This window comes from Diadema antillarum, unplaced genomic scaffold, assembly GCF_040938485.1.
Source record: "Diadema antillarum isolate AM-2024a unplaced genomic scaffold, OU_Dant_1.0 seq00000041_RagTag, whole genome shotgun sequence".
Taxonomy (NCBI): Eukaryota; Metazoa; Echinodermata; class Echinoidea; order Diadematoida; family Diadematidae; genus Diadema; species Diadema antillarum.
The window spans coordinates 345,608-358,868 of NW_027271153.1; the positions used below are offsets into that span (position 1 = coordinate 345,608).

Genomic DNA, 13,261 nt, shown 5'->3' on the forward strand with positions numbered 1-13,261 from the left:
CAAAAATAATTCCCAAATCAGGTAGATTTTAACATTCTCTTATTCAGACATGAGCAGATTTTGACATTTTCAGGGAGACTCCTGCAGAATCAGGGAGGCTTGGCAGCTCTGCAAACACTTTAGAAACATATCATTACAAACATTTCAGGGGAAAAAAATATTTCTAAAGAAATACCTTGCTCACACATGATTCTACAGGTTACATTTATAGAACATAAAAACACACATCCTCGAGAGATTCTAATTCAATGTCTAGTTTCAACATTCAGTATGATTGAGCCTGATTTTGACAAAATGTAGAAAAAAAAAGGAAAGGAAAGAAGAAATAGAAAACTTACCTGTAAAAACACTTGGACCCAAGGGTGGATATGTTAGGCACAAGCACAGACCAGTTCATTCTTCCCCAGGCAAAAGGAAAGCCATAAAGATGTTAGCCATAAAGGCCAACAACATTGATGCATTATGTTGTCAGTGCTTTACTTTCACTACCATGGCTGCCAAAGACTAATAAATAACAACTAATAAATGCAAATTTTTGACAAACACAGGTCAGATAACATTTAGCATTGATTTGCTTGAAATAATTCAAAATTTGTGTTATATAGCACATAGTGCAAACAGGACTAATGCAATTAATATTACTTGTCAAAACAAAATTTATCAAAACTGTATTCTAACAGCTTCATGATAACTGTAGTAAACAGGAATAACTTCGGTGGCAAGTTTATTAACACCTATGCTATATACATGATCAATCAATGTGTCACCTTCGGTTGTAGCATCATGTACATGTTGTTGGTATCCATAAGAACACATCAATTTATGCACATGTGAATCACCTGGGCTTCGTCTGAGATTTTCATTGAAGTCACCAATAACTATGCATTTTGTACTTCTTTGCTGTAATTCTACGAGTAATTTCCTTAATTTCTCACAAAACAGTTTCTTGTCATATTTAGGAGGTCTATATATCACTGAAATAAGTACTGAAGGATGAGTTACTGCAAATGTTATAAATTCTAGGTTCTTGATATGTAATGTCAGCCTACTAATAGATTTGATTTTGCTGTAAACTGCAACTCCCCCATGTGCTTGTTTTTTCAGTGCAGAAAATAAGGGACTGTCGTCAGAATAAGATTTTGACCGAGGCTGATTGTACATTCTAAACTGATCTAAATTCACATCAAAAATGTCATCATCAAGCCAAGTTTCTGTTAAACAAATGATATCACAATTTTGAAAGACACTATTTGATTGGATATCTTTGAAATGTGCTTTGAGGCCTTGAGTGTTATGTAATATGATGTTCATAGTTGCATTGGTGACATCATTGGCAATAGTCTTTTCGTCAAGAAATGTTGGCATGGTCTCTAAGCTTTCTTTAACAGCTGGATTGCAATACATAACTTTTGATTTAAATTCTTCAATAACTAGTCCAGATAATGACGTTACACGGCTCAGAGCTACATATGCTTGTCCAGGCAAAAATATATTTTTCAGAGAAACAACAGCTCTTTCTATTGTCATGCCTTGTACTTTATGTATTGTGCATGCATATGCTAATTTCAAGGGAAATTGTTTCCTAGTATATTTTTTCCCAATTGATTCCTGTTGCATTTCTATTGACTGAGTTCCTACTTTTTCATTGTCAAATTTCACCAATACACTCGTTGGTCTTGAATTTTCATTCAATCTCATTATGTCAGTCACAGTGCCAATGCAGCCATTTGATAAACCTTTGGTCACATTTACATTTCTGATTAGCATCACTTTAGAATTTACAGCAATCCAAAGATATGCCAGCAAAGAAGCTTTAGTACATTTTCGTGGTTTGTCACATGCTCTGCTTTTACCCTCATCACCCAGTTCATAATCTTCTGCATCGATGCATATGATATTTGTGCATTTCTTGTGAAGCATTCTTTTATTCCAATCATTTACTTGCTTGTTTGAAGAATATATGTGCAATGCATCCTCACATTGTTCTCCAGTTTCGCATGATTGAAGAACTGCTACATCATCAGTTGATAATTCATCTTCCTTTCCCTTTACCCTTACTTTGTTCAGAAGAATAGCAAACTCTGCGTCATCCTTTTGTCTCATTATTTCATCCAAGTTAATTATAGAGAAGTTGTCTGTCCATAGAGAACTTTGCAATGAATCTTTATACAAAGGAGTACCTTTTACTGGGGGTAACTGATAGAAATCTCCAACTGCAATAACTGAAACCTTTCCAAATGGAGCATCATCACGTGTCTGCTTTATTTGTCTCAAACGTCCATGTATATACCACAACAGCTTTTGATCAACCATGGATATTTCATCAATTATAAGCATCTGCAATTGACCCAGTTGATTACGTAAATGACTTATCTTTTCTTCTCCAAGGGGTTGGTAAGGAAGTGTTGCAGAAATGGGTATGGATAGAGCATTATGAATAGTACTTCCATCAATGTTGTAAGCTGCAATTCCAGTTGGAGCTACTTTCATAATTGAAATATCATCTGGGTTATGCATCATTCTGCTCAGAATTCGTGTCCCTTCATTACATATGCATTTCACAAGATGGCTTTTCCCTGTTCCAGCACCACCTGTCACAAAAATCTGAAATGATGCAGGCTGTTTTCCATTAACTCTGTCAAGACACCATTGTCGTATTTTGTAGAATACTTTTTGCTGCTTGCTATTTAAAGTTCTTAATAACACATTACTGTCTTCTTTTGTAATGCTACATGATCGAAATTCTATGCCATATAACTCTTTCTCTCCTGATTTAGATTCAAGATCTGGGATTCTAAATTCATTGTCAACATCTTCAATTTCTTCACGGATTTTAACCGTTTCATGTCTTTCTACTTCTGTTTCTGGACAAAGTAGGCCCCATGCATCTTCTTGTGGACCAAACTTCTCAAGAAATTCTTGTGCTTGATCAATTGTGTCAGCATTTTTTTCGTACTGCCTTAGATTTTCATTGACAATGTTTTTAACACTTTCAAGCCTCTTGTTCAACATTCGTACAGAACCAGTCTTATAAAAATCCTCATAAGTCAAAAATTGATCTGGTTTTAATTGTTTATCAGTACGAAATGGTAAATATAGTTGCAGTATACTCTGATAATACTTTTCAGGGGTTACAGTCATTGAAAAACGAGGATATCTCACTACAGCATCACTGGTTCTTGTTCGTTTTTGCACATAGCCCAGTTGACCTCTCAATTTGAACACATTCTGTTTCTGTTTCTTACCCTTTATATCAGATTCACTGAGTAGTCTATACTTTGAACAAAATGTGGCTAAACACATATTTTCAAATTCACAACCATCAGGTCGGGCTTTATATTTATCAATTCTGCTGGGCATCCATGGACTCCTATCATCATCGTCTCGTCTGCTTTGTATAACACTCAATGGTAAACTCATTCTAATGGGATTTGGTCCAACAGGTATAAACTCTACTTTTCGTGAGCACTCTTTCAATCTCAAGCTACAAACACGATACACACTTTCTTGTGCTGAAACTTCACGATTTTGCATATAGACATGTCCTATTTTTTTCATACTCTTTCGAGCGTCTTCATTGCCTTCTTTCATTTCACTTTCTGCATTTTTCAAGAGCAAACCCATTTCTCTTTCGGCTTTTGACAAGTATGACACAACATAAACAATGCAGGCATATTCATTTGTTATATACTGCAAATCCATATTGGCATTCCAAGCTCTGAGTAAGAATGGATTGTATTGATTCACCCATATATCTTTTGGATCTCTTCTCATGACTATATCTTCTTTTGTAGCTACAGCATTATAGGCGTCTTCAAATTCCTTTTGAGATATCCCAAGAACTTCAAAGAGCTGTCTAGCATTATCGTATTTCCTTTCCATACATGATGAATTCTTTACTGTAGACAGAATATCCTGTGCTTCATCAGTAACTTCTGGATTATCATCAGGCTTCACAACAAAAGTTTTCTCAGAGGGTGGTCTTGGAAAATTAAATCTACAAGTTGTTCCCTTTTTCTGGCATGATTTTGAGTGTTTCTTTGAGTGAAGCTGAACATTACTCACTATTTCATGTAGTTCATCATCTTCATCTTCACATGGAATGTTGCATGAAATGTATTTATCAACAAAATCTATGACAGTTTCATCTTTATCAATCCCCAATTTTGGTGCATTTTCAACCCAGAATAAACAGTGTGTGTGTGGAGATCCTCTCTGCTGAAATTCAATCCTGTAAAAGTAGTCAATTATTTTTCCTATGGGCTCTGCCTGGGAAAGAATCACTTTGTTCAAGAATGTATGAAAGCGTTTATCAAACATCCGTGCCACAGTCACTGGATTTGACTTAAGTAAGTTACACTTATCCGTCCAATCTAGATCAATTGCTTTTCTTGTATCTCCTTGTTGACTTAGCAACGTGTTAATAACTTCAGGCCATCTCATTTCAGCTGATGAAAATGATGCAAACCATGTAGGCTTCCCAAGTTGTCTAACCATTGCTAATACATCTTTCTGTGTAGATTGCCAGTATGGAGGTGTTCCCCGTATTTGTTTCAAAAATTTGTACCCTTTATTAGAGTCCAGAATCTCATGAACTTTTCTAACATCTTTTAGATCTGAAGTTTTAACTGAAATGGCATTATCTATTTTTTCTGAGCTTTGTCTGAGAGCAATAGAAACATTAGAAAGTATTTGTTGCAGTTCATAAATACACTGCGCATAAAATATATATTCTGTGTTTTTTGCAAATCTGTTGTCTACATGCATCAGACGATTATGTAAATAACGTCCCAGTGTTATTCCAATACACCTAGTATCATGAAACGTTGGCTGGCCTGTGGGAAATAGAGCAGGAAAACATTTTGCTTCATTAGCGTTATCCATCAACAATGATACAGGACTATTCTTTTCACAAGGTGCACAACAGATAATATCATTGAAGTACTGATCAAGCACCTCCTGTCTCATGTCAACTTTTTGTAAACATGTGTCCAAATGAATACCTTGTAATCTTTGGTCTTGATCATCCTCTATATCATCACCCCCATCATTAGTTTCACTTGAATCCAACAATTCGACACACGCTACTTGACTATTCTCTGATAAATCAGAGTTCCATTCACTATCAATAGTAATATCAGAATACCACTTATTATTTTTCTTTAAATATTCCAATGCAGCGAGCACATTCTTTTTCTTGACAAACTGATATTCATGATGCCCTTTATATGATAGTTTCCTCTTTAGTTTTACTCGAATAAATTGGTCATCAGCCTCTGGTCGAGGTAATATGTTTACAGTTTCAACCGTGCATGAAGGTACACAAACTGTTGGACCATGTGCTCCATACTGTCCTCCTTTTGGCAGATTCAAAATTTTGATGAATGGAATGTTCAATGCAATTAAATGGGTTTCCAGCTTATTCAGATTTTCAAGTTCAGCAGGTATAGCATGTAATTCTAAATTATTTCTGGTAGCTTCAGCAGGCATATTACCAGCCAATAATTTCCTGTTGCAAGTATAACAAATCCACAATGAACTTCTTGATGACTTTGCTATTTGACAACCAACATCACAGTCATTACTGCATGAATGCAAAAATTCTTCTCTGATGCATAATGGATTCTCATATTTTGCTTTTGTGCATTTCAATACTTGATTTCGGAATAATAATTTAAAGCATACACAACACACATATTCAGGGCCATGCGAAACAATTTCTCTAAATTTTTTCAAAACATGACCACAGTTTCTCATATTCACTTCTTCTTGTTTTTTCCGTTTTGCATTTCTTATAGCAACCTGTCGTCTGTAAACAGAATTTGCCTCATACCTAATCTTTGCAATTTTTCTCAATATTTTCTTACGCCTTTCTCTGAATGAATCATCGTTACTATATCTAGCTTTCCTCATTTTCTTCAACCTTTCTCTGAATGAAGCATTGTTCTGATACTTAGCTTTCCTCATTTTCTTTAACTTTTCTCTGAATAAAGCATTGTTCTGATACTTAGCTTTCCTCATTTTCTTCACCTTTTCTCTGAATAAAGCGTTGTTCTGATACTTAGCTTTCCTCATTTTCTTTAACTTTTCTCTGAATAAAGCATTGTTCTGATACTTAGCTTTCCTCATTTTCTTTAACTTTTCTCTGAATAAAGCATTGTTCTGATACTTAGCTTTCCTCATTTTCTTTAACTTTTCTCTGAATAAAGCATTGTTCTGATACTTAGCTTTCCTCATTTCCTTAAGCCTTTCTCTTAATGAAACACTGTTTTTATATTTGGCTTTCATCTTTGCACTCATCAATTTCTTAACATTTTCTCTGTACCTCGGATCCAAGCAATACTTGTCTTTCTGCCTCACTCTGGCTTGCTTTTTTTTCTCACTCCTGTATGTACATGTGGGATTGTCATACTTTTCTTTCTGTCTCTCCTTCACTTTCTTTTTCTTTTCTAACCTGTGATTTATATCTGTTTGATATCTTACTCTCTTTGCAGTTGCATTTTTAAGTTTTTGGAGTAGGAAAGACTGATCATCTGGTGGAATTTCTGTTTGTAATTGCTTTTGGTCACTTTTTGCCTTTTCTCTCTGTGCTCTCATTCGATCTCTATTTTTTTGTCTGGTAACATTGGCATTCCTTTTTCTTCTTTGTTTTTTCCTTTTTGTAGTTCGCAGAGTAGTTTCAACATCTTCAGATTCCTCAGTGTGCCTACTCATTTGAACTGCAGGTTCCATGTCATCCTCTAATACTTGATCATTCAAAAAATTGATTTGACAATCATTGACTTGTTTCATAACTTTCCTCCTTGTTGTGAGTTTTCTCTTTCTTGTCACAGGTGTTTCCATATCAGTAGTGTTTTGTGGTCTTGACAAGTTTTGGGATGAACTTGATATTTGGATCCTTGGACACACAGATTCTACAACATCGTAATGATTGCCATTTGTGTGTTGCAAGTATATACCCCTTTGTGATGTAACAATTCCAAACTGAAGTTTGCTTGCGCCAAATAATTTCCATTTTGAAAAGTTTTCTTCATATATATAAATATCAGTATCTAGTAGACTTGATAAGGCCATTATTTCCAATTCTGTAGCCCATGTGCCATTGTTGAATACTCTTTCCTTTGCAATGTATTTCACAATATCTGTGTATCCTGATCTTAAAAGGCTTACATATTGTTGCCTGTTTTGTAAAATATGTATAACTATTGCTTTTCGAATATCACGGTGTGAATCTTCCTTGCCACATATGACATATGATATAGCTCTGTAAAAGCAATTTCCATCACCAGTAATTCTATAAATACTCAATGGTTGTGACAGGATAGTAATATCACCCTTTTCCACCATATCTTTTTGCATATCATTACTGCTACATTTGTCATTAACCTTTATGCCACATTTGCAACAAAACCTCTCTCTATCAGATTTATTTACTGGTCTGTACATGAGATTAATCTTTTTTATTTCTCCTACTTGTTCCACCTGAGATGCATCAGTGTTGGCATTTACTGTCTGTTCACATGTGTTTTCTAATGGAATTTGTGTTTCTTGCAAATTTGATACCATTATTTGTTTGGACATCATTTTCTTCACTCTAACACTGCATTTCTTTAATGTCAGGTTTTTAGTAATCTTAGATGATTCATCATGATTTTCCTTCTTGTTTTCTACACTTGTATCTGAAGTCACATGAAATACAGGTAATTTGTCGTTCAAAGTACTAGACAGAACAGTAGTTACACTTTCCACTGCGTCAAAATGATTGCCTCCAGTGAACAGAATATATATGCCTCTCTCAGTTGTTACTTTGTTGTAGTATCCAGGTTTCCTTGCAGACAGTATTTGCCAATTTTCTGTTCGATCATCATACACATATATATCACGATCTAGCATATGTGCCATTGAACTAATATCAGTATGACCAGCCCATGTTCCTAAATCCATCAATTTCTCTTGAAGTACAAAGTCCCTGACACTCTGATATTTCACTGTGTCTATTACATTTTTAAATAAATCACCCGTTTCCAGTAAATGTGCCACATTGGATTTCCTGAACATGAAATGGTTTCTTTCGCTGCCACTAACAACATGAGCAATACTTCTGTAAAAGCAATTGCCATCACCCATAACTCTCTTGATATTTACAGGTTTCCCAATATACAAACTTTCAGTCCTATCCTCCATTGATACATTGGCAGTACCACTGTAACTGAAATTCAATTTATTGCACAAATGCTGCTTGTCTACGTACGTAATCGGCACAAATTTGAAATTTCGATCTCTTCTTTCTGTCATCTTCTCAACTGAAACACATTCAACTTCATTCTCATTTCCATAGTCATCACTGTTTACATTTACTCTGTTTTTCTTTGTTTCATTTTGAGTCTTACAGCTATCACTGTTAATTCCATTAACATCATCACAGTGTTTTGAAATGTTGCTATTTTGATCATTTGTATTCCTACATGCAGTATTCACTGACTTTGATCTCTTGGAGCCACTAGTTGTTAATGCATTTTTCTTAGAATTGGATTCTACTGCCAGACCGGTTAGCTCAAACTGAGTAGTACGTAAATCACATGCCATTGATTTCGCCAAATTCAAACAGTGTACCTGCACACCTTGCCATGATGAAATGTTAAGCAACACACTGCATCCATCTTGTACCAAGTATCCATCATGACTTCTGGAATGAGAATCAAAAACATAATAACCCTTGTCATGTGTGATGATTGCAAATGTGCTCTCAGCAAAATTCATAAGACATGCATCATAACTGCACAGTTCTTGTTCTAATGCTTGGTTCAATGACAAAGCACCAAAATTTGACAAATTGTTTTGATTTCCATCCAACACACCATATTTTGATTCAGCATAGGTTATTTGAAAGTTTTCATCCAGAATATGAAGTTCCTTGGGTAATTCATCTATCATTACAAGCTCTTCATTCAATGGTGAATCCTTCTTTATGTAATAATACAACTCATTCCCAAGTGTCAGAATCTGATCAAGATCACAAGGTCTCATTTCCATTCCATTTTTAGTTTGAGTGTAGAGAACGGCCACAAGAGAATTACATGCACATTGTTTGCCAGCAGTATAACCAAATCGTTGATCACCTTGATTAAAATTTCCTTGTGCGATTGTTTTGGTCATAGAATATGATTGCCTTCCACCACATTCAGAATCTGAAAGAGAAACAGGCTCAAACACACGTTCTTCAGCCTCTAAATTATTTGCAGCTGGGTCATCATCTAATATAAGTACTGTCGATTCCTGAACATCATATGAATAATGGTGGTCAACACTTTTTGCAGAATCATCATTCGTTACTATGCAATCAGATGGATTAGTAGTTTTTTCACGTTCAGGCAGGAATATTGATTCATTACAAACTTGAACACACATGTTTTGCGTACCTGAAACAGGTCTGTGACATGGAGAGTGAACAGTTACATTTGTAGTAGAATTCATAGAGAACAATTCCTTCACTGATATTTGACTGTCACCTTCAACACCTTTTGTTTCGCTGTAACATGGGTTTAGTTCATGCACATTGTGAATTCTGTCACATTTCACTTTGGGCATATCGTTCGAGCCTGTGTTATCTCTACTTGTGGAATTACTGTCCTCATGGACAGATATTTCATTCTTACACAACTTTTCATTCTTTGCTGCATGTTCTCCTTCAGGAATCTCATGTTTCACCTTTTCATTATTACGCACCTGTGAGTCAGCATTTTTAACCACTGGCACACTTTGTTTGTTGCTGATCTTCGTGAAACGACCTTTCTTTCTTGGTTGCCGTGCATTTCCACCTCCATAGAGCCTGTTTACATTCCAAACTTCTTTTTCAATGTCTGTGGAAAGGACAGAGACACATGTAGCCCGATTACCATTCAGCACGAAACATTCATTAGTCATATTCGGAGTGCTTTTAGCCACATCAGCCCAACTTCTCTGTGTTTTTGCATAGATTTGCTCAGAGTATTTTGCCATAACATGAGGTGACTGAACACACTTTGAATATACATTCAATACAGATTCAGTATATACCTGCAGACTATCATTTCGTCCTGTGTCCAAGTTTGCATTCATATTTCGCTTCACGAGTTCACCATGTTCTTCTTGCCTTGTTTCTACTTTTGATTTCTTGCCTTTGCTGGTCTTGGCTCTTTTCTGTTTTTCAAGATAATAGGCTTTCATTGCTTTGCCAATGTAGGTCACACCAGGTTGGAGAATCACACCATTTACTGATCTCACTGAGCTCTTGTTACTGGTCTTGGTCTTAGGATTGTCGGTCATTGTTTGGGATGTTGTCACTTTGGCCTTCTCAATCATTTTTGTCTTCCTTGATTTCACAGTTGTCCAACCATCATCAACTGCAGTTTCTAATGGTTGAAATTGCCTCCTAGTGAGATTAGTAGTGAATGTCGGATCTGATTCATCTCTGTCACAATTTGCTCTTTCCCTCACACACACATTTGTCATTTCTAGAACACCACGTTTGTTCTTTCTTCTCACACACCTCTTTTTTAGCCTCTTCATTGGTTTCTTTCTCTGGTTGCTCTTGCATGATGAAAGTGAAACATCAACATGAAAATCTTCATCACCAAGGTCTTCGAGAAGCTCGTACCTATTGAAATAACAGGGAATGCCAATTTTGTCAAAGATGCGATGGGCAATATTATTGCTTCCACATGCTGAACATATCCAAATCAACCTTGCATCACACATTCTAGCTTCATGAGAATTGCTTCCTGCACACATCACATGAAACTGCTTGCCACAATCCTCACATGGTACTCTGCTTTCATAATCATTGATCACATTGCAACATGCATCACATTCACTGACCTCTACATTTCTCATCAAGTCAAAACTATGGAGGATATCTAGGATATCACCAATAACAATCTTGAATTCACTTGCTTCCATTGTCAAATTACAGGGCTTTCAAATCTTTGAAAGTATATGGTACCTATTACTAAATAAATGTATATCAATCAACTGTTCAATCAAGACAGTTATATTCCTTGAATCACTATGCTTTTATGAATCACACCTACCCCACTAGTACTGTGATTGATAACAGAATTGTCGGATTGAACAGCTTTGAAAGTTGCACTAATAAAGCGTACAGAACATGTATTATATTTCACTGCAATATAAATTCCAGCAGTAAGCTGTGACACTGATCCATATAATGTTTCTACCAACAGGTGGGGATATTTGTACGTTTGCTTCTTTCCAGCAACAGGTGGCACTCTTTGTCTGTTACCTGCTTCAATTCCTACTTTATGGAAAAGCTATGCCAATTTCCTTTTACGACATCTGCCAACAGAAATTTCAGCTTCAATTCTCTAACATTTAATTTGACCGATGCCTTTATCTCAAAATGCCTTTATCTTAAGATTATATTTTTTGCAATAAAAGTTTCAATTTTACCAATTACATGTATGCTTTTGCCTCAACTGCACAATAATCAGTCTCCCTTATATGTTTTTCTCTTAGGTTAGGGCTTTTCGCAACAAAAATATCAATTTCACCAATTATTCTTTGTTTTCACTGACAATTACAGAAACAGTAATGTTTCTGTTTTGAAATGACTCCTTTTGCAATAAAGGTATTCCTTTACTAATTGTGCTTTTGTTTTCACAGCCCAATAATTATAAACAGCCCTTGAAAGTGCAATATTAATGTCTCTCCCTTTGTTTACTATGACCAGAATGCTTTTATCTGAAGATGACACTCTTCAATTATTCTTTTATTGTATTAACAATTAACAAAAAATCAAGACACAAAAAAACCAAGAAATATTTTTACATAAAATTTTTGGTATTCTTCTCGCCTCACCTCATAAATTGTTTCCCACACTTTTAACAACTCCTTCAAAATATTAACTCCTAGCTATCAGCTCTTGTCAACTGCAGTTGAATTATTTGCAACAACTTTCAATGCAGAATATATCAAATATCAAATAAACCTTGAAGGTGCAAATATTGCCCACACTAATTACGTTTATGACACTATAATGCTTTTATCTTAAGACAGCACTCTTTAATAATCTTTCAGTGTATTCTGGACTCTTAAACACCTTTTCTGAGATTACCTGTTTCTATTTTCAATTTTTAAGCAAACTTCTCGCCTTCTCTACGACAATTCTCTTTCCACAGTTTTTAACTATCCTTTTAAAGAATGGTCTCTTTCATTCAAACTCCTTAAAACTGTTTTTCTGCTTGATTTTTACTTTTTTTCTCATCAACTCTCACTCTTCCTCTCTTTGATTTCACTCTTTTTCTCTTTGACTCTTTCTAACTCTTTCTGCCTCTGATTCTGAAACTTTCTCTCCTCCTGATACTGTCTTATTCTAACGCACTCAGAAGTTTTCTGTTCTCAGCTTTCTTCAAATTCAAGTTAAGGTATTTCAGGTAAAGTTCAAGTTAAGGTATTTCAGGTAAAGTTCAGGTATTTCAAGTATATTTCAGATATTTCAGGGATGAGTTCGTGAAATCCAGGATGAATTTCCAGATGTAATCTCAGTGAATATTCAGTGAATATTCAAGGATGAAAATGAAATGGTATGAGATGAAATGTAGGATGAAGATGATTCAACAAATAACAAACACAAACACAAACGTACTTTCAACAAGACCAACACAAATCTCCTTCCAAGGCAACCAGTACCTGCAGAAAGAAAAGAAAAGAAAAACACAAACATTACAACAATACTTGTATAGGCTCTACAGTGAACTCTCTAAAATTAGCACTGATGTGACAAAGTTCATTATATTAACAAGGTAATCTTTTTGTGGTCCTAGATTGTAATTTCAATTTGTATTGTATTATTTTTGTAACCCTGATATAACAAGGTTTCATTATAACAAGCACATTTTCCTGGTCCTGTGAGGGCCTTGTGTTAAGGAGAGACCACTAATAACGTAAGGTACACACATTCTGAAAATACATACTTGAGAGGAATATGAGGCACAACACCCAAGTATTTTATACAAATCTTTGTAAAATTATTTTACTGTTCCTGCAATGTAAACAATTCTTTTAACAAAGGAAAACCATCTTTTAAACTTTAAAATCTTGCTTAAAAACACATTTCTCACTGTGCGCACATATACAGGGAAACCCTATTGTTATAACACAGTCAGTAACTCTGTGAAATTACGTCAAAGTCAAGCTTGTGATGTGTAATTGTGGGACTGCATATTGGAGAATAAATTACTTTCCTTCAGTTACACTTCATGAT

At 35.3% G+C, this 13,261-nt stretch overlaps 1 long non-coding RNA gene across 1 annotated transcript; it reads right to left on the minus strand.

Annotated features, from left to right (window-relative positions):
• Positions 1-1,085: 1,085 nt before the first annotated feature.
• On the minus strand, positions 1,086-12,669 carry LOC139725429 (uncharacterized). The gene is made up of 4 exons (XR_011710550.1): positions 12,644-12,669; positions 10,529-10,636; positions 9,727-9,860; positions 1,086-8,686 (listed from the first exon to the last, which is right to left on the minus strand). It is a non-coding gene; the product is annotated as an uncharacterized lncRNA (long non-coding RNA).
• Between the last annotated feature and the right edge of the window lie 592 nt (positions 12,670-13,261).